Source organism: Tupaia chinensis, unplaced genomic scaffold (genome assembly GCF_000334495.1).
Source record: "Tupaia chinensis unplaced genomic scaffold, TupChi_1.0 Scaffold139431_1, whole genome shotgun sequence".
Taxonomy (NCBI): domain Eukaryota; kingdom Metazoa; phylum Chordata; class Mammalia; order Scandentia; family Tupaiidae; genus Tupaia; species Tupaia belangeri.
Window position 1 is genome coordinate 2,163,186 of NW_006199316.1, and position 19,778 is coordinate 2,182,963.

Here is a 19,778-nt window from a genome sequence, read left to right on the forward strand (position 1 = left end):
AAGTTAATTTTGTATATGGTGTGAGGAAGGGATCTAGAATGCACTTTTGTATGTAAATATTCAGTTGCCCTGGCACTATTTGCTAAAGACAGAATTTAATGTCTCTGTGCCTTAGTAACATCACCTCTAAAATGAGGTTTAAAAGACTACCTTGCAAGGTGCTATGAACATTTATTAAGATACAGAAAGAAAAACAACCTGAAATTTAGTAGGCAGTTAACGCCTGTCACTGAAGGAATGGACAATGGATGTAAAAATGCTCTGAAACACTGGTTTTAGTCAACGTTACACTCTGACCAGAGCTTTTCCATCCCTAAAGGCTTTAGCATCCAAGGCCCCATTTGCTTGTCACAGGGCTGTTCTTAAGACTTGTTTTACCTTTTCCCCAAAACCTCTTTCTGAGCAAGCTCTGAAAACCTCCTCTTCTTCTCCTCTTTCTCTTTTTCTTCATCACTTTCTCTTTACTCTAAGTTTGGCATTAAATGCTTTAGATCTTCATGACTTAATTAATTGAAAATTGTTAACCCACTGAAATCCTTTTTTGCCGGGGGTGAGAAAGCACAAAAGACTGAATGAGCCCATCAATTAGAAGGCTCCCAATTTAATGACAGAAAAGTGAAGCCCATGGAGCTGAAGTTACTCAAACAGGCCACTCCACAGTGGGTGTCAGGGGTGGCCTGTGTGAAGCTAACAAGCTCCGTCTCCCTCTCCCACCCAAGAGGGATCCTTTTAAACCACATCTCCCTCCTCCATGGTGTTTGCAACATCTCTTGATATAGTTTTCTCTCTGAATTGCATTAGTGTCCCATTTACCTCGTCTTCCAGATCTCCAAGGCAGGCGTTAAGCAGGAGGAGGCTGAGCTGGCAACAAGGCCTTCTGCCTCCTGACTGTGGGTGAGGGGAGCACATGGAGGAGGAGAGGGCTTGGTCGACAATTCTGAATGGTCTTTGGCCCCGATGGCCTAGGTCACAGACAGTAACTGGATCCATGTGACTCATACCAGGGACTCACTCATACTAGGACCTATTCTTGCTCCCAGCCCCTTGGGGATGGATGGCTAAATAATCCCTGTGTAAGGTGTGCAGACACCTTAACCCCCAAGGCAGACACAGACAGAGGCTGTGGGACATTGCAGGAAGAGGGCGTGGCACTTGCACAGACCAGATGATCTGACGGTGCTGTGTAATAAGTCACAATGTGGAATCTGCTGGATTACTGTTCATTCCATCACTCATCCAATAGATACAGGAATCCCCCTTACCCACGAGGATACCTTTCAAGGCCCCAAGAGGATGCCTAAAACCACAGAGAGTTCCGAACCCTCATTATGCTGTTTTTCCTATACACATATACATGAGCTTAATTCATAAATAAGACACAGTAAGAGACAAGCAGTAATAAAAGAGAACAATGATAACAGTAAGGGCATTAAAAGTTATGTGCATGGGTCTCCCTCTCTTTAAATACCAGACTGCGGTTGACCGCAGGTAACCGAAACCGCAGAAGGTGAAGCCACGCTGAGAGGGCATGGGGTGGGCTGCTGTCTGCAGCGTGCCTGCTGTGTGCCAGTCCCCATCCCAGGCCTAAGAACAGCACCGAGAACATTACAGAGTAGCCCCTGCTCTCGTGGCGTTTACATTCTAATGGGAGAAGACAGAAAAGAGATGATGTGTGTGAGTGTATTTCCAGTCTGTGGAAAACTGGAATTAAAGCATGAGGTTTTTGTTGTGTCTTATTTTATTCCTGATAAAGCATGTGCACACATGAGAGAGAGAGAGAGAGAGAGAGAGGCCCATTCCAAAGGGCCTAGTTGTTTGTTGGTGCAAACAACTTTTGAAACTCATGTGTTTGTTTCCATAATGCACGTTTTACATGAACTTTTTTTTTGTAAGAGAGATTTTTTGCTATAGGGCATGTGAGCTCACCAGAAACACAGAGACACATAGAGAGAAAGTGATGAATAGCCCCCCCCAAGGGGAGATGGCTACACCACAATCCCTTTTCTTCCATTCTTCTCTTGGGATTTTAGCATGCACACACATGTGCCTGGTGTGTTTCAAACTGCCAGGTCTGGGACTTGAACTGTGATCAATCATGCAAGAGTTCAGCATCTTAACCATCACATTACCTAATGGCCTCCCTATGAACTTTTTAAAGACCCCTGATATAAAGCATCAGGTGGAGGTAATGGCACATAGAAAAGTTCAAACAGAAGGGGAGCCTGGGAAGAACTAGGCTCCTTCATATGGGGTGGCCAGAGAGGGCCCCCCTTATCCTATGACTTGCCGCTTGTCCACACACTCAGCCTCCCAGAGCTCTGATCACTGGGGTGATGACCTCAAGTTCTGGTCCCTCTGCCAACTATCCCCAAGACTGAAAAATGGTTTCTAAGCATTACGACTTGAGGCAGGAATATGTTCCTGGTTCAAAGAGTGAAGAAGGTAATGCCTGAGTGAGGGGACGGTTCAAAGAAGAGTGAAGAAGGTAATGCCTGAGTGAGGGGTGCAGAGAGGTGGGCTCAGGGAGGAAGCGGTGGGATCATGTGGAGAGTCGCTGGTTTTGCCTCTACCTGATAGGAGCCAGGGAGAGTTCTGGGCAGAGGAGTGAGGTGAGCTGCGAAATGCACTGACTGGGGCCTCTGTGCTGGGCCAGGAGGGGAGGGGAAGCAGCCGAGGCTGGTGAACAAGCTACTGCCATGATCCAGGCCTGAGGTGGTGGCTTGGACCAGTGTGGAGACAGGAGAGGTGGTCACCCATGCTGATGTGACTGGGTGAGCGTAAACACAGCACAGACAGTGAGGGCAGGGATGTGGGAGACGGCTGGGGGCAGGGAGGAAGAGGAACATTCCAGACAGAAGAACCTGTCTGTGCTAGGGCTGTGGTTTGACTATCCTGCCAGACTCAGACCCTGATGCCTAGTAATTCTGCAAAATGTCTTCCCTCCCTCAATGTACACAATTTCAGGAAGACTCCTTCTTGGTCTAGCTATGCAGGGAGCCCCAACGTGGGGGGATCAGGCTGGTTGGAGCTAGGGGTGCATCCCAGTGTGAAGACCCTTTGGGGGGTGCCCCCCCATTTCTCTCTCAGAAGAAATAAATGAAAAAAAAAAAACACTACTCGCTAAAACAACTGGGTCATAAGAACTACCTCATGGGGTTGTGGGAGTTAAATAAGATGCATACATCAAATACGTGTCACAGGCTTCAGTAGCTATGACTCCATCTTACCTGTCCCTCTAATATCGAAAGCTACAACTCTGAATGGATCTCTAAAGAAAACCGTGTCTCTCCTGTAGAACACTCTTTAAAGGTTTATTTTTTCCATGAGCGACAGAGACAGAGACAGAGATAGAGAGATAGTCCCCCCAACAGGGTTGTTGATGGTGCACTCCATGCCCAGTCTCAGCGAGTCAGGACTGAGGGCACACGCCTGCTTGATGTGATCCTGGACATGAAACCTGGAACCTTCCCGTGTGGGTCAACCTTGTGGAATGTCATGTTTTCCTACTTTACCACCATCCAGCCCCCTCTACCACACATTTATCTCAGTTTGCAGTTACATATTTTCCACGGTGAGAGCAGAGGCCCTCTTTGTTTTCGTCCCTTGTTACCCCAGAGCCTAGCGTGGACCTATGTGAATTACTGAATTTGTCTTGTGGAAGAAAGTAAATCAACACTGAATCAGAGATTATGTAAGGTCCAGGCTCCGGTACTTTTTATTTGTAAGACCTCAGACAAGGTAGTTCATTTCCCTCAGCCTCAGTTTCTCCCTGTAAAATGGAAAGAGTAGTGTCTACCATGGCAGGGGCAGTTACTGCTCATCAAATGTCCACGTCTTTCCAGAATCCCAGAAGTCACGCTGCACCGTGGCACTAGTTCAGGCCAATGACCCAAGTGTCACTTGGGACTAGAGCATCTGAGAGCCAACACTTCACCTCCCAGCCCTTTCTCCACCACACAGACAAGGTGGCCACATGATCCACGGGTACACCCAGCATACCCTACCCCAGAGCTCTCATCGGCCCGGTCCCCCAGTCACTGGGACAGAGCGTCACCTGTCTGGTTAGACACGCAGCATGAGCAAGACACATACCCTGTCTGTTGTAAGCCATGGGGACTCTGAAGGTAATTCATGACCACAGCACAAGTGATCCCAGTGAGACTCAAGCTTCCACCTCGAAGACTGCTCAGAGGCTAAGACGGGCTTAGTGCAAGGTAGGTGCACAGAGGGCTTTAAATAGGGGAGACTTCTGCCTGGTACCTCCCTTTGCTTCTGTGGCTCCTTTCCTGCAAGCAGCCCCCTGTTCAGAATTCACCCAGGGCCCTTCACCTGCCGTGTTTCTTCTCTAGGTTGGAACATCGTTGCATTTTGCATGCAACCCCGGGGGTTTCCTATTGTTATGATCACTGCTGTTTTGCACAGCAATGGGGAGAAAAGCTTCTAGGGAGCCATCTAGCAGGTGGGACCCCATCTCCGGCCACCTGCCTCTGGTCAGCCTCCCACACCTGCTATATCCCACCTATGCCTCTGATCTCACTGCCGCACAGCTGCAGGCCCCGCCCCTGGTCTCTTGGCCCCTAGAAGACCTGGTCACCACTGCTGCCTCCATGGTCCTTGACACACCTGCTGCCTCCTTGCTGGACCTCTACCCTGACCCTGCCCTCCTGCCATGCTGGGTGCTAGCTCAGTTTCCAGCAGCCTTTTTCACCACCTGTCCTGTGACTGTATCTGTTCCCTAAGAAGCCACTTCTGCTCTGGCCTGACCTCTACTTCCTATGTGGCCTCGTGGCAGAAGCCTTCAGCCAAAAAATATGCATGTTTTCAGATTCTAAGATGGCATTTCTCATTGAGACTACAGGTCTGGGGCTAAGGACAAACACCTGAGCAGACGAGGGGACTGACCTGGCTCCATGTCAGCGTGTCCTGAAGAGTTGGCAGTGTCCGTGGGCCCTGCAGTCCTTTCTTCAAGGCCATCAGATCTTGGAAGATGGGGTGGGGGTCCTCCTGTTGAAGCAGAGAACACAGACCCAGCTGAGCAGGGAGGTGAGAAGCCCCGAGCACTGACCCACAGGCCTCTCTACCCTCTTTACACACACACACATGCCATGGGGAGCTGGGGCTGGCTCCTGGCCTCAGAGCAATGAAGAGACACAAGTGGGGCTCAACACACGCCACCAACCCCAACCTTCCTGGGGCGCCTGGGCACTTCTTCTCTTCTCCCACCTCGCTTTGCACTGTGGGGGTGACATTTCTGCCTACAGTCATCGTTGATATGCTCTTCCTCAGTGACCTCGTGAGGACAGGGACAGCAGGTCAGTTCTGTCACAACTCGGGCACCCAGCACAGGGTTACACAGAGCGGGAACTAGGAGCTCGATGAGCAAAGGCCGATGTGTGCTGCAGCGGGGGTGCGGGGACATGGAGCCCAGGGCTGGGGCCTAGGCTTTGGTCCTACCACAGATCTAGCACTGACTCCTGGGCCGAGCAGTGAAATAAGCCATTTCCCTTTCACCCAGGGTCCTGCCCTGAGAAACGGGCCAATCTCCTGCTGTACACCACATGGGCGCATGGAGGACCCGGGCAGAGGTCCTCACCGAGTTCTGGCTCAGGTCCCCCTGCTCAGGGCACCCTCCGGCAAGTCGCTTCTCCACACTGGGCCTCAGTTTACTAATTTAAAAGGGAAAAACTACGAATGGGGTGACAGGGGAAGTTCTTTTTGGCCCTAGAGTTCTGTGACTGTGACCGCAGTGTGTCTACACATTTCCAACACCTACGGAGACATCCGTACAGTAATGAGTAAGGAAATAGGGGAGGCTCCTACGTTGTCAGTCACTTGCCTCAGGTCATTGTGCTAGGAGAAACTGGGATGTGAACACAGGCCCACCAAGGCTTGCAGACTTTCCTCTCCATCACACTCACCCCCCTGAGATGACGACAAAGGCCTTTTAAATAAAGCACCCACTAGGCTAAAGAATAGTTTTGAAGTGCACACACGCAGGAGTTGAGGTTTTTATAAAGGCCATTTTTGAGAACGTCCTTGAATGCATATTTGCCAAATATGCCTAGGAACCTAGCTAAGGAGGCATTCTCATCTATTATACGGTGAGAAATGACTGGTAGTTCCCATTAAACATACAATTCTCTACAGTGTGAAAATTCACTAGCTTCATCTACATTTTATATGTTTCTTTTAAAATTTTTTTTTATTTATTATTATTAAGTTTGCTATAGGGCACACATGAGAGAGAGAGAGAGAGAGAGAGAGAGAGAGAGCGAGTGAGCGAGAGCGAGCCTCCAAGTCCGGGACTCAAACCCCAGGACTCGAACCGTGGTCAGCTATGAGGGAGTCCAGTGCCTTAACCTCCAAGCCACCTGCTGACTCCTTCCTATGTTTCTTTATTATAAACTCTAATGAAAAGGGTAAGTCTGTGCAGAAATGTTTGCCAGGCTCTGTCCCAGAACAGCGCATCCTGTCCCCTCCCTCAGGGTCAGGCTCTCCAGTGCCGCAGGACAGAAGCCCTGGGGGCTCGAGGAGCAGGTACAGACACATTGGGAGGGAAACTCAGAGAAGTCCGTTCGAATCCTGGTCGCTACGGTGAAACACGGGCAGTGCGCTAAGGGGGACATGACTCCCACTGTATGCATCTCTAACAGGCAACGCGGCCACAGCAGCTACTGCACTGCCAACCTCTGTGTACTGTGTCTTGTTCATCAGAAGTTTCTCCCCAAGTTTCAAAGAGCAGAAAATGATGTTGTTTTGCTGTAACAAGAGGCAATATAAAAAATGTTTTCTCTGCATCTGGGCCTCTTCCCACATGCCCAGTGCCTTACGGATTTTAGGACCCAGAGGGGTGTTGGCTTTGTCCTCAAGGGTCCTGCTGGGGACCTGGTCATACGCGTCGACTTAGATGTTTGATGCCTTCATGAAACACCCAAGATCTTTCCCACACCCCTCTTCTTTACCAGGTCGTAACAGTCCACTCCTCAGGTGAAGGCTTGTGCTTTGACTTCCCACTGCGATGGATGATCCCCCCTACTTGAGGCTGTAGAATCAGTTTTCACTCCGCTTCTGCCTTCATGATTTCCAAGCCATGGGGAAATCTTCAACTCCTTGTCCTCCATGTGTTTATTTCCTGTTAAATCTTAGCCCTAAAATTTCCTTTTAAAAGCACTTCCAAGAAGCACCACGATGACAGTTAAGTCAACACTCCTGTTGCTAGAGAGGCTGTGGAAGTATTTCCATGCTAGCATTCCACTGCCTGGGAACTCGGTGAGGAAGAAACCCAGGTCGTCATCCGTTCATTCACACGCTGAGTGTGAGGCGCTGGGCAGGAAACGCTGAGGTCCTGGAGGCAGATTCTGACTTCAGGAGGCTCACAGGCTGGCAAGAAGGGGAAGACATGGCCACAAGGCGCTCTAAGGCTTGGTGGTTTTGTCAGAGATATAGATGAAGCCATGATAGCACAAGGGATGGAGAGATGCCCTTGACTGGCACATTGGGGACGACTTATTGGACCACTCTCGTTTCAGTTTGGCCTTGCACCAAAGACAGTGTTGGCAGGGTGGTGTGGAGATGGGGTGGAGCACCCTAGTGAGAAGGGGAAGGCACCAGAGAAGGGTGACAAAGAATGAGTGTGCAGCTCAGCTTTCCGGAGTGTGCGGGCTGTGGAGAGGAAGCAGATGAGGGACAGGGCCCTGAGTGCCGGGCTAGAGAACGTGGCCATTATTCAGTGAGTAATGGGGAGCCATTGAGGGTCATTGAGCAGAGACATGACATAGGTGGAGGTCTGCTGTAAGAAGACAAATCTGGCAAGCCTCCTCAATAGGAATTGGAAAAAGAGATGCCCAGAGCAGGACGCTTCTAACTGTGTGCCAGGCCCAGGCAGGCTGCTGGGGGCTTTGATCTCATATAACCCTCTAAATTCTGCAGGAGGCAGGAGTCACCTTTTCAGACTTGCATGAGGAAAGGAAGCGCCATCAGATCTAAGCTTCTTTTTCCCAATCCCCTAGCTAGAAAGCAGTACAGACAAGATCTAAATCCTCTTTTTTTCCTTTCTGGGTAAGTTATAAAGTGTGCTGTGACCTAGCACGTGACACCTATACACCTGCTACAACTGTCTCTCTGCTCTCCATGCACCCCCAGGGACTCGGGGTGGGGGTGTGGGGCTTGATCATTTCCTGGGCTGCCTTTCAGAAGGGCCCAGTGGGGATGGAATGAACCACAGAGCTTCCCAGGTCAAGGAGAGAAGAGGATGCTTTGAGTTGGTTCTCCAACAACACCCAGTACAATCTCTTGCAGAGAATTGCAGGGATAGCAGGAAACTCCCCTCCTCCCTGGCACAGGGTACTCCCTTTTGTCTTTTTCTTCTCAGCTGAGTTGTGGTTATGGAAGCAGTGAGCCGGAAACCCAGAGAAATAGCTTTTGGGTAGGCAGGAACCTGCAGAGGTCATGGGGAACATCAAGGAGGAAACCAGCACTTGTAGGCTCTGGGCTGACTGCACTGTTCTGGGAGGACCGCCTGGAGGACTCAGTGTGTGCAGGACTGGAGCATCCACCTGCAGCCTGAGGCGGTGATCATGAGTCACTCCTATCTGCTATTGTAACTTTACTTTTTAAAATTTATTTTTTAATGTTTTTAGTTTTTGCTATGGGGCATTGATGCCTATAGAAGAGAGAGAGAGAGAGAGAGAGAGAGAGAGAGAGAGAGAAATCATCCCTGAGGAGGGACAGCCTTGCCATAATCCCTTTTCTTTCATTTTCCTCATGGAATTTTTGGCATGCATGTTCATGCACATGCACCCAGTGTGTTTCTCAAGCTGCTGGATCCAGGACTTAAACTGCTTGTGGGCCATGTGGGATCCAGTGCCTTAGCTTCCATGCCACTTGCTGGTCCTGAAAACTTTGCTTTCTTTAGAAAAAAAAAAAGCCTTCATTCTAAACATGAGACATGGTAATCAATGTGTGTATTCAAGGGGTCTTTAACAAGTTCATAGAAATAACTATTATGAGAAAATTGTGCATTGATTGAAAACAATTTTTGCAATTGTACCATAATTCTACTTGTCCATGAACTTTTTGACGTCACCTGTTATACCTGATGACTAAAGAGGAAGCCCAGCATAGTGGCAGGAGTGGGGACTTTGGAAGCAAACGGAATGGGTCTAAATCACACCTCACCCAGGCACCAGCTCTGCAGCCTAGGGCAAACCATTTAGTGTCTTACATTTCCTACTTCTCACATGAGAATGAAAACAATGTAGGAGACAGAATAAGTACGAGATCCTTAGTACGTACGTAACAGCCTAAAATAATTTCTTCTTGTTTTTCTACGCTCAATATCCTGGGAATTGCTTTCTTGGAGAGGTTGCTTTTCTGCGTACAGTTACCATTTAAAGAAATAGATTTTTGGAAGAAAAATGCTGAAACAACAGAATTTGACTTAGCCCTCAAGACCAGTATCTTTTTTTCTCCTTTCTCTTAAGGTTTTGCAATAGGACACATGCAGTGGCTAGATAGAGATAGAGACAGAGACAGAGACAGAGAGAGAGACAGAGAGAGAGAGAAATTAGCCTCTGGGGGGATGGCCACACCACAGTCCCTTCTCCTCCATTTTCCTTCTGGTATTTCAGGAGCACACAGACACATGCCTAACATGATTTTCAGGCCAACAGGTCTGAGACTCAAACTGCGTTTGGCCATGTGGGAGTCCAGCACCTTAGCCACCATGCCATCTGCTGGCCTCAAGACCTGTGTCTTACAATGATTTGCCTTCATGCTTCTGCCTCCTGCCTGGCTGGGCTCTCCTTGAAGACAGTCAGTGACTATGGTATCTTCAACTCCCAGCACGTACTGCTGGCTCTTTCTACCTATACTACCTTATTTTGAGATCCAAACAAACTCTAGAACCTGCTGTTCTTTTGGGATCCTATATTCCCAGACTGGCTTGAAGAATGACTTTCAGCAACACCTTCAAGAGCACATCCATATAATTGTCATGTAAATCATTAGAACACAAAATATTTCACCTTCTACTTTGCTAAGAGCTTTGGGTTCTAATCCAAGCCAATGATACGTGCCAACATATTCAATAACATCTTAATAATGCCAACCCATCTAGGTCTCTGGACAGGCTCTGACCAGGTTGAGAGAGGTGGGATCCAACAAGATACTGGAAGCAGGGGATGGTAGAAGGGAAGGAAATGAAACATGAAAACTGGATTTCCTTCCTGGCTGGTGCAGCTGGGATGACCCAGCCCCATGCTCGGTTAAGATAAATGGTGGTAGAAGTTAATTCCGTTCTCTTCCCCGGACTCCAGAGGCAAACACACCATAAAACTTGTTGCAAATAAACAGGGAGAGCAGGGAAGATTCACCACATTCCTGAGTCCATTTAGAGTATGGATTTTTTAAAAAGTCTTTCTCCCTAAGGACCGAAGGAAGCAGGTTATTTCTTTTTAATTATGGCAGCTGCTGCAGCTGCTCATGGACTCAAAGACCAATTTTCAGATTAAAATGAAAAAAAAAAATTCACACACATACACACCCACACGCAAACTCACCCTGCATCTCAACTGTAGACTCTGTGTGGCCCTCCTTTAGAGAGTGCAGCAATGGGGCCGAATAATCTGGAACACCCGACTGGAGACACAGACGCAGGTGGAAACCCCTGCGTGTGCTCTCCCCACCTCTCCCTCTCCTCGCCCCCTCTTTGCCCTGAACCACACAGTGTAATGGAATGTTCCAAGCTAGCAGCTGCATGTTTTTAATGCACACAGGGGGAAATAAAGGCAGCAGATGGGTTTATGTAATCTTCCTATGAACTTTTAACTGGGTGTCCTCATTCACAAAGGCCTGAAAGAGGTTTTTTTTTAACAGGTCTTCTGTGGGTTGAGCTCGCCAGCTCCGGACATGTCCTGGGGAGACTGTGTCTGTCTGTGTGCCTGTGCAGTGCAGGGAAGTGGCGGCAAGGTCATTTGTCATTTTCCAGTCTGATTTCCACTTGACATCCTCTCGCGATGGTTCATCCTCTGTCACACACAGCGGCTCTCACTGTGAGCCACAGCAAGCTAAGGCTCATGAATCCATGGCAGGTGCACCACCATAACCCAAGCCTTGTGCAGCCCTATCTTTGGAACAACCGAGGATGTGTGCAAGTGCAAGCACGTCCATCTGAGGTCGAGTGGAGCAGGTGGAGTGGGTGTGCCAGCCACCTGCCTGGGAGTAAGATAGTGACACGGGGCTCTCACCAGAGAAAGCTCGTGTATTCACAAGCTATGCAGGAGTTCCGCCCACAGAAATGGCCTCTCAGGAAATACCAATAGGGCGCCAACTGTTCTCAACTGGTCACAGGTGCTAGAAAATGACCTGAATAAGTCTGTGTTACCTCTGGAGGGTTTTTTGATTTCCTTATTTTTGTTTGTTTTTAGTTTTTGCTATAGGGTGCATGCACTTGCTGGAGAGAAAGAGAGAGAGAGAAAGTGAGAAATCATTCCCCAGGGAAGATGGCCATGCTATAATCCCTTCTCCTTCATTCTCCTCTTGGGCTTGTAGGCACACGTGTACATGCACTCAGCATGTTTTCCAAGCTGCCAGGGCTGGGACTTGAACTATGCAGTCTATCATGTGGGATCCAACCCCTTAACCACTGTGCCACCTGGCTGGGCTCCTTTATGGGGAGTTTCATCAATTTTTTTCAACTTGCTTTTATTTACCCTATGTCCACCTTTAAGGCCTTCAAGTTCACCACCAGACATTCTGGGATTTACAAGGGCAGGACAAACTCCAGGCCTCAAGCCCTGGGGGCCGTCCAGCCCTTGGGCCTCAGTCAGCTGTCTCTTTAGGCTGTGAGCTCCCCCTTCCTTCCCCACTGCCAGGTCCTCCTCTGGCTAGCCTTCAGGAGTGGACACAGGTGCTAGTGTTTCCACTAAGCCACCTCTGTTGTCCTCATCAACCGAGCTGCTCTCCCACGCCCAACAGTCACCAGGAGAGCTGAGTCGGCCGCGGCATCCCAGGAGTAACGGGAGCACGGCCAGCCACTCCACTGCTCTTTGTCGCCTTCTTCTTTTTTATATTTTTTCTTCTTTTAGAGATTTTTGCTATAGGGTGTATGCACTCTCTGGAGAGACAGAGACAGACAGAGAGACAAAGAAACAGAAAATAAGAATTCACTCCCAATGTGGGGAGATGGTCACACCATAAACCCTTCTCCATTCTCCTCTCAGAATTTTGGGCACATGTGCACACACACCTGGCATGAGTTTCAAGGTGCCGGGTCTGGAACTCACACCTCCGTTGACCATTTGGGAATCCAGAATCCAGAGCCTTAACCATTATGCCAGCTGCTGGCCCCTAACACCTTCTGACCTGTGATCACACCTGCAATGTGGGCCCTAAAGGCCAATCCGACTTTCCTGGCTCGACGCCCTCATTCCTCCCTGAACATCTTCTTCCCTACAGCAAGTTCTCTGTTTTTTGTTTTTGTTCTTGTTTTTGTTTTTTTGAAAGGTTTTTGCGATAGGGCACGTGTGCTCACCAGAAAGAGACAGAGAGATAGAAAGCGAGAAATCACCTCCCGGGGGGATGGCCACGCCACAATCCCTTCTCCTCCATTCTCCTCTTGGGATCTTGGGCACGCACGCACACACACCCGGTGTGAGTTTCAAGCCACCAGGTCCGGGACTTGAACCATGGTCGACTCCATGGGAGTCCAGCTATATATCCATTATACCAACTGCTGGTCCCCCTAAGCAAGTTCTCTTGGCCAGACCTGACCACTTCACCGGCCTAGTTCCCAGCCACACTTGCCATAGACACTCTTGGCCGCCCCAAAGTACTGATAACATCTCTATCATCCCCTGCTTCTCCCTCAGCCTGGAACCCCCGCAGCACCCACCACTAGGCTCCTGTCAGCACCGCATCTTGTCCTGCTGCCACCTCTTCCTTCTCTGGAGCCACCTGCCCACTGCTCCCATCGTGTGAGTTGTCGGAGTCTCAGCGCTAATGAACTGTGGCTGTTTTCCAGGCACATGGCGGACTGCACACCTGACAGGCCTTGTCAACAGCTGTGGCCAGTGAGTTGGAAGGAGAAGTGCACCACATCCTGGGGACAGGGAGAGCTGACTGCTGAGGCAAGACCCCCAGAGCTCTCTCTCACCCTGTCATAAGGATCAGCACAGTTGGTATCATGTGTGTGTGTGTATGAAAGAGAGAGAGAGCACACGCATGCATGCTAGGTCCCTGGGGGACTGTGTGTGTATATGTGTGTGTGTGTATATATATATGTACACACACACACACACACACACACAGATACATATATACACACACGTTGCCCACAGAGAGCAAACCCTGTGTTGTTATAATCCACTATAGTTTGGGGGGTGATTTGGACCCAGTGATAATTAGCTGATGTGATCAATGCCCAGGTCCTATGATAACTGCAAGAGTCTTAAAGGACCTGCCTTCCCGTGAACCAGTGATTGGCTTAGGCCTGTGCACCCTATCAAAGCTAGCTGAATCATAGCTCTGGGACCCCTTGCTCCCTAGACCAGCTAGAATTCTTCCTTGGGATTTCTGAAAACAGAAAGTGGGGAGGGAAAAAAAAATGTCACCTTCAGTATAGTGACAAGTGTTAAGACATAAAAACTAAGAACTATGGGAGGCCAGCAGGTGGTGTGGTGGTTCGAGCACTGATCTCCCACATGGCTGACTGTAGTTTGAGTCCCAGATCTGTCAGTTTGAAGATTATGCCAGTCATGTGTGCATATATACCTAAAATCCCAAGAGGAGAGGGATAGTGGCATGGCCATTCCCCTGTAAGGTGATTTCTCACTTTCCTGCTCTCTCTCTTTGGCGAGTGCATGTGCCCTATGGCAAAGACCTTTAAAAAGAAATGGCTATTGGTGGCCATGTGGTGTTATATGCCCTCAAATAAGTCTTTGGAAAGACATGTTGGAGTCCAAACTCCCAAACTCCCAGTCCTGCGGGATGGACCTCTTTGGAGATGGGATTTCTTTCTTTTTTTCCTTTTTTTTTTTTTTTTTTTTTTTTTTGACATAGGGCACATGATGCCCTGGAGAAAGACAGGAGGAGAAGACAAGTCACTCACCAGGTGGGATAGCCACATTACAATCCCTTCCCCATTCTCCTTTCAAGATCTTGGGCCTGTATGCATATGTGCCCAGCGAGATTTTCAAGTTGGTGCATATGAGACTCAAACTGTGGTCAGCCATCTGGTAATCCGGCACCTTAACCACCACACCACACATTGGCCCCTGGAGATGGGATCTTAATAGGCATTGTCAACTCAAAATGAGGTCACTAGGACAGGCCTAAATACAGGATGACCAAGGTCTTTATAAGATGGAGAATCTGGACACAGATGGGTATGCACATGAGGAAATGTCACATGGAAGTTGGGGTTTTGCTGTCACAAGCCCAGAAACTATCAGAGCCAGGAAGGAGGCCTGGAAAAGTCCTTTCCTGGCACCTCAGGATGGTGACCCTGATGATGCCTTGATCTCAGACCTTCAGTCTCTAGGCTGTGGACAGTGAGTTTCTGCTGTCTACACCTCTCATGTGTGGTATTTCATTATGAGAGCCCTGGGCAGCTCAGGCAGTGGGAGAGTTTGTCTGCAGAGAGAGGAGGAACATCACATATCCGAACAAGCAGACTGAGGCAGCAGAAAGGGATGAAACCAGTCTCAACAGGACTAAAACTCTGACCCCATCTCTGCCTTTTCTCTGGCTGAAAGGCTCCATCCTTCTTGGAGTCTATAAGATAGTAGTAAGTCACCCTGGTGTAAGTAAGATACTTCACGGGTTTCTGTCTCTTTGAACTAACAACTTTAAAAGCCTGTTTTCTTTTCTTTTCTTTTTAGTTTTTTTTTTTTAAGAGGTTTTTGCACATGTGCTTGCCAGAAAGACAGAGAGAGAGAGACAGAAAGCGAGAAATCACCCCCTGTGGGATGGCCATGCTGCAATCTCTTCTCCTCCATTCTCCTCTCAGGATCTTGGGCATGCACGCACACACACCTGGTGTGAATTTAAGCCACTAGATCCGGGACTCGAATTGTGGTCAACTACATGGCAGTCCAGCGACATAGCCATTACACCAACTGCTGGTCCATATAGCCTCTGTTTTCAATATTTTAAAAATATCACAGTCACCAAGGTGAAAGAAAGGGAAGCCACATGAGCAGCCCAGAGTGATGCTGCATGCACCAGACTGCTGACGGCTGGGCAGGCCCTGTGCTCAACGTGCTGCGGACTCGAATTGTGGTCAACTACATGGCAGTCCAGCGACATAGCCATTACACCAACTGCTGGTCCATATAGCCTCTGTTTTCAATATTTTAAAAATATCACAGTCACCAAGGTGAAAGAAAGGGAAGCCACATGAGCAGCCCAGAGTGATGCTGCATGCACCAGACTGCTGACGGCTGGGCAGGCCCTGTGCTCAACGTGCTGCCAAAGCTGGCGCGGGCAGAGGCAAGGTCCCCGTCTCTCTGTCTGCCATTACCCACCCATTCACCCTGGCTTTAATCTTCTTGGTGTTTGCTTTAATCCAGTATCAGCCAGAATACAATCTTCTCCTGCCCAGCATGCCTTTCTTCCCAACCCAAACACAACTGCATGCCTAGCTTCTTGAAACACTCCGAAGCAAAACAAGAAAACCTAGCCCAAATCCCTCATCCTGTTGTATGCTATTTTCTTGGCCACAAAACCTTAGAGCCTTTTGTTTTCTTCTGCTTTCCCTTGGCCTTCTCCTCTCTACACTTGCCTCTGTCCAGAGCTCCCATGCCAGCATCAAGTCTGTCCAGCTGGGAGAGGGAAACGCAATAAGAGAGAAGGCAGGCAGGGGCTGATTAACCACTTCAGAAAGGGCTGAAGGAGCCCTGTTGCAGTTGACCTGCCCCCCACCCCCCTGCCCCCAGAACAGCCACTGAACACGGGCCCTCAGCAGCAGGATGTGACCAGATGGCAAGGAACAGGCTATGGGTGTGGGCTCATTGCTCAAGGTGCAGGTGAGCCTCTGGGGCTGTCAGAGTTGTAAGAATGAGTTGAGTCATGATTCCTTGAAGATCTTACAAAAGAAAAGAGATACTGCTCTTCTCCAAAGGACTAGAAATAGCAATCAAACACATGAGCAAGACCTGATGAGTATGGAGTGGTAGAACGTTCATGTCCTCTCCCCAAAGTAAGGAGGACCCCGATTTTCCCTTTTATTCTATCTAGACCAGACAAGAATGTAACACCCTTATTGAGCTGCCAGCTGTCTTGATCAGACAAACTAGAAAAGAATAGGAATTTTCTGGAACAATTTAGCCCCTAGTCCATCTCTCTCAACTTGCTCTTTCTCAGGGAGCATTTTCCCGGCTCCCTTGCTTACTGGCTTCCAGGCAGGTTTGGCTAACGAAAGATCCTGGAAGAAGACAGGGTGAGAAGAGTGGCCAGGGTCACTTTGTCTTTGCCAACATCCCTGACAATGGCCACATAACTTTTGCTGCTTCAGGTCCTGACAGGCATCCTCTCTAATGGTTCTAGCTGGATGACTCCAGCTTCTAGGATCTGGAAATATCAACTCCTCTCATTGGTCCTTTGGCCTAGGGGTGACAGCAGTTCCCCAGTGCTGCTGATCTCTAGGGCTCAAAAGGTACTGTTTAGCTTCTTAGCTGTTTCATCTGACGTGTGACCAATTCCCTGTATTAAAAGACCTGCAGGGCTTGTTTGCTTGCTTGTTTGTTTTCTTTCTTTTCTTCTTTCTTTCTCTTCTTTTCTTCTTTCTTTTCTTTCCTTTCCTTTCTTTCTTTGAGCAATTTTTGTCATAGGGCATGTGTGCTCACCAGAAAGAGACAGAGAGACAGAAAATGAGACCTCACCCCCCCAGGGGGGGTGGCCATGTTGCAATCCCTTCTCCTCCATTCTCTTCTTGGGATTTTGGGAACACATGCACATGTGCCTGGTGTGAGTTTTAAGCCACCAGGTCTGGGACTCAAAACACAGTAGGCTATGTGGGAGTCCAGCGATATAACCATTATGACATCTGCTGGTCTCAGGACCCACAGTGCTTTCTGTTTACTTGCCTGGATTCTGAATGATGCCAAGAAAGAATCTACAGGTACAAGTGCCACTTTGGTCCCCAGCACACTGGGGTGGACAGTCTCTTGATGCTTGAGTCAGAACTGACCACCTTCATCAAGTCTATGAGGGGCTAAGTAATGGGGACAACTCAGAGGTTTGGAGAGGCAGCCATGGAGGGAGGAGGGCAGGGATTCATAGTCAGGTCGTGTGTGTGTGTGTGTGTGCGTGTGTCTAGCCCTCTCAAACATGATTTTCTTGGTGTCACTTGGGAAATTACATGGGAAAGGTTAATCATCAATTCAGTGAATACTGAGGAGCTGAATTGTGTGGAAACTCCAAAATCCTATGACAGATCAGGGGTCTTGAGGCACTTCAGGGAAGCCAGGCATTTCATGCAATTGACACAGAGCAGGGAGACATCTCTCTACAGACTCTGAGACATTAAGTCTTAACAGGTTGCAGTGTGTTAGAGCCTTGTCTGCGTAGACACTGACAACGGCAAAGGGTGAGCACTACACTTCCGGACGCAGGAGGTGGAGACTCCTTCTTTACAGAGAGGAGACGGGGCAGGAATATCACGGGAGAGCATTTCCGTGCCTGGGAGAAACAGCATGCTCTTTGTTGGTGAGGAACGATTTCGATGTGAAACAGACAGAGCCAGGCTGGGACTGAGAAAGAGACAAAAGAGGAAAAAGCCCACCAGAAATGAAGGGACAAAGGCTTGCAAGCTCTCTATGCGAGCAGCCCCCTGGGTGGTGGGCCAGCCTCACAGCGAAGGTCAGCTTCCCACAGCTGGAGCCGGCGGCTGGGATCTGCGGGGCATTTGCTTTCTGCTCCTGCTCAGGCCCTTGTCACAGGTGGCCTTTTATGGACTGACCCAAATGTCCCAGGCCAATGTCCCCCACAGGAGCTGCAAGGACCACCAGGTGTGGACCAGCAGGGCTGTTAATGAACTGTCACATGCCTTTCCTCCCTGGAAACCTCGACCGGTCCCAGTGAGGAAACAGAGGCCGAGCCTTCAACATGGACTTGGTCTCAACTCAGCATCCCACCCACCTTCGCAGGCCCCGCATGCCCACCCACCCGGACACGTGCTCGCTGCAGCCTGGGGGAGCTAAGCACATTCGTAGGGGAGAGACCGAGTTGGAAAAGAAAGAGCCCTTACATGGAAAACCATGAGAATTCAGGGGTTACATAGGTTTTCCTACTTTTTTTTTTCATTTCTGTTATGTCTCTTTTTCTTTAATAAAAGTTTTAGAGCAGTTATAGACCTACAGAAAATTGTGAAGATCGTATAGAGTACCCTATACCTGCACCTAGCTTCACCCACATTAATGCCTTACATAGTAGGGCTCATAACAGCTAATGGACCAGTATCGATGCATTATTATACTTTGTAGATATACACATTATATACGCATATGCTCTATATATAGTGTGTGTGTGTGTATTATGAATACGTATGTGCAGGACAGTAATACATTCTGTGCAGGATCCCACATTACATGTAGTTATCCTGTGTCCTTAGTTCCTCTTACCGCTGACAATCTTTCAAACTTTCTGTTTTTGACATCCTTGACAGGGTTGGGAGGACTGGAAAGGTTTAGTAGGAGGTCCCACTTGTGGAAGTGGCCTATTGCTCTTCTCCGGGGTGGTGCTGAGGCTGGGCTTATGGCCTGAGAGGAAGTGTCTTTATGCTTGTTATAGAGCCATGGCCTGCACCTGTGGGGCCCTGCCAACAGTGCAAGCAGGCTGTCCTGGTAGACATGCCCTGTGGACGCCACAGCACAGCAGTGACACAGTCACGGATATTCTTGCCCCTAGGAACACCTCAAAGCCCTCCTAATCTGGCCACAACTGACCTCTCCAGCAGCAGGTCCTGAATTGCCCTCTCATCTCTTGCCACACCAGACTTGCCTGCAGTTTGTACACGTGCTTGTGCCCTGCCGGATCTCCATGCCAATGTTCTTGCTATCTCTGTTTATAATCCCATCTCTCCCCTTGGCTGCCTGAAAATCCCCTTAGAGTCAGTCCCCAAAAGAGGCTCCTCAGGGCCAGCAGGTGGCATAGTGGTTGAGGTGCTGGGCTCCCACATGGCCAACTACAGTTAGAGTCCTGGACCCAGCGGCTTGAAATTCATACTGGACACAAGTGTATGAGTGCCCCAAATCCCAAGAAGAGAATGGAGAAAGGATTGTAGTGTGGCCATTGCCCCAGAGTGATTTCTTACTTTCTGTCTGGGAAGTGCACAGACTCTATAGCAAAAATCTCTCCAAAACAAAACAAAACAACACAATCCTCTTGGGAGCCTTCTCTGATCCACCACTACAAAAATAATCAAACCCCACATTTTCTGGACCATATTATCCATTTTTGCCCATTTCTGCCAACCCTACTTGCCACCTAGCACTGTTTGCATCTGACATGGAATGCTTATTAATTTGCTGTGCCTCCCTTTGCCAGAATAAAAGCTTCAGGACATCTGTCTGTTACGTCTCCTGCTACACAGAGATAGCGCTTGGACACAGTAGCACTCCAGGGTTGGCACTTCCCGAAAGAACAACGTGTGATGTTGCCGGAGCGTTTCATACATTTCAGAGTTGTTTGAGTCTGCCTCTATTTCTTCAGGTAGGCTAGAAACTTTTTACTTTTTTTCCTTTATTAGAGACAGAGAGGGCAAGGGAAAGGAAGGGAAA

At 48.9% G+C, this 19,778-nt stretch overlaps 1 protein-coding gene across 1 annotated transcript in view; it reads right to left on the reverse strand.

Moving 5' to 3' along the window:
- The window catches only part of TENM4 (teneurin transmembrane protein 4), a 665,800-nt gene that overhangs the window by 546,230 nt on the left and 99,792 nt on the right, over positions 1–19,778 (reverse strand). The window contains 1 exon segment of the mRNA XM_027765687.1: positions 4,903–5,004. The gene's annotated coding sequence lies outside the window, so the exon portion shown is untranslated.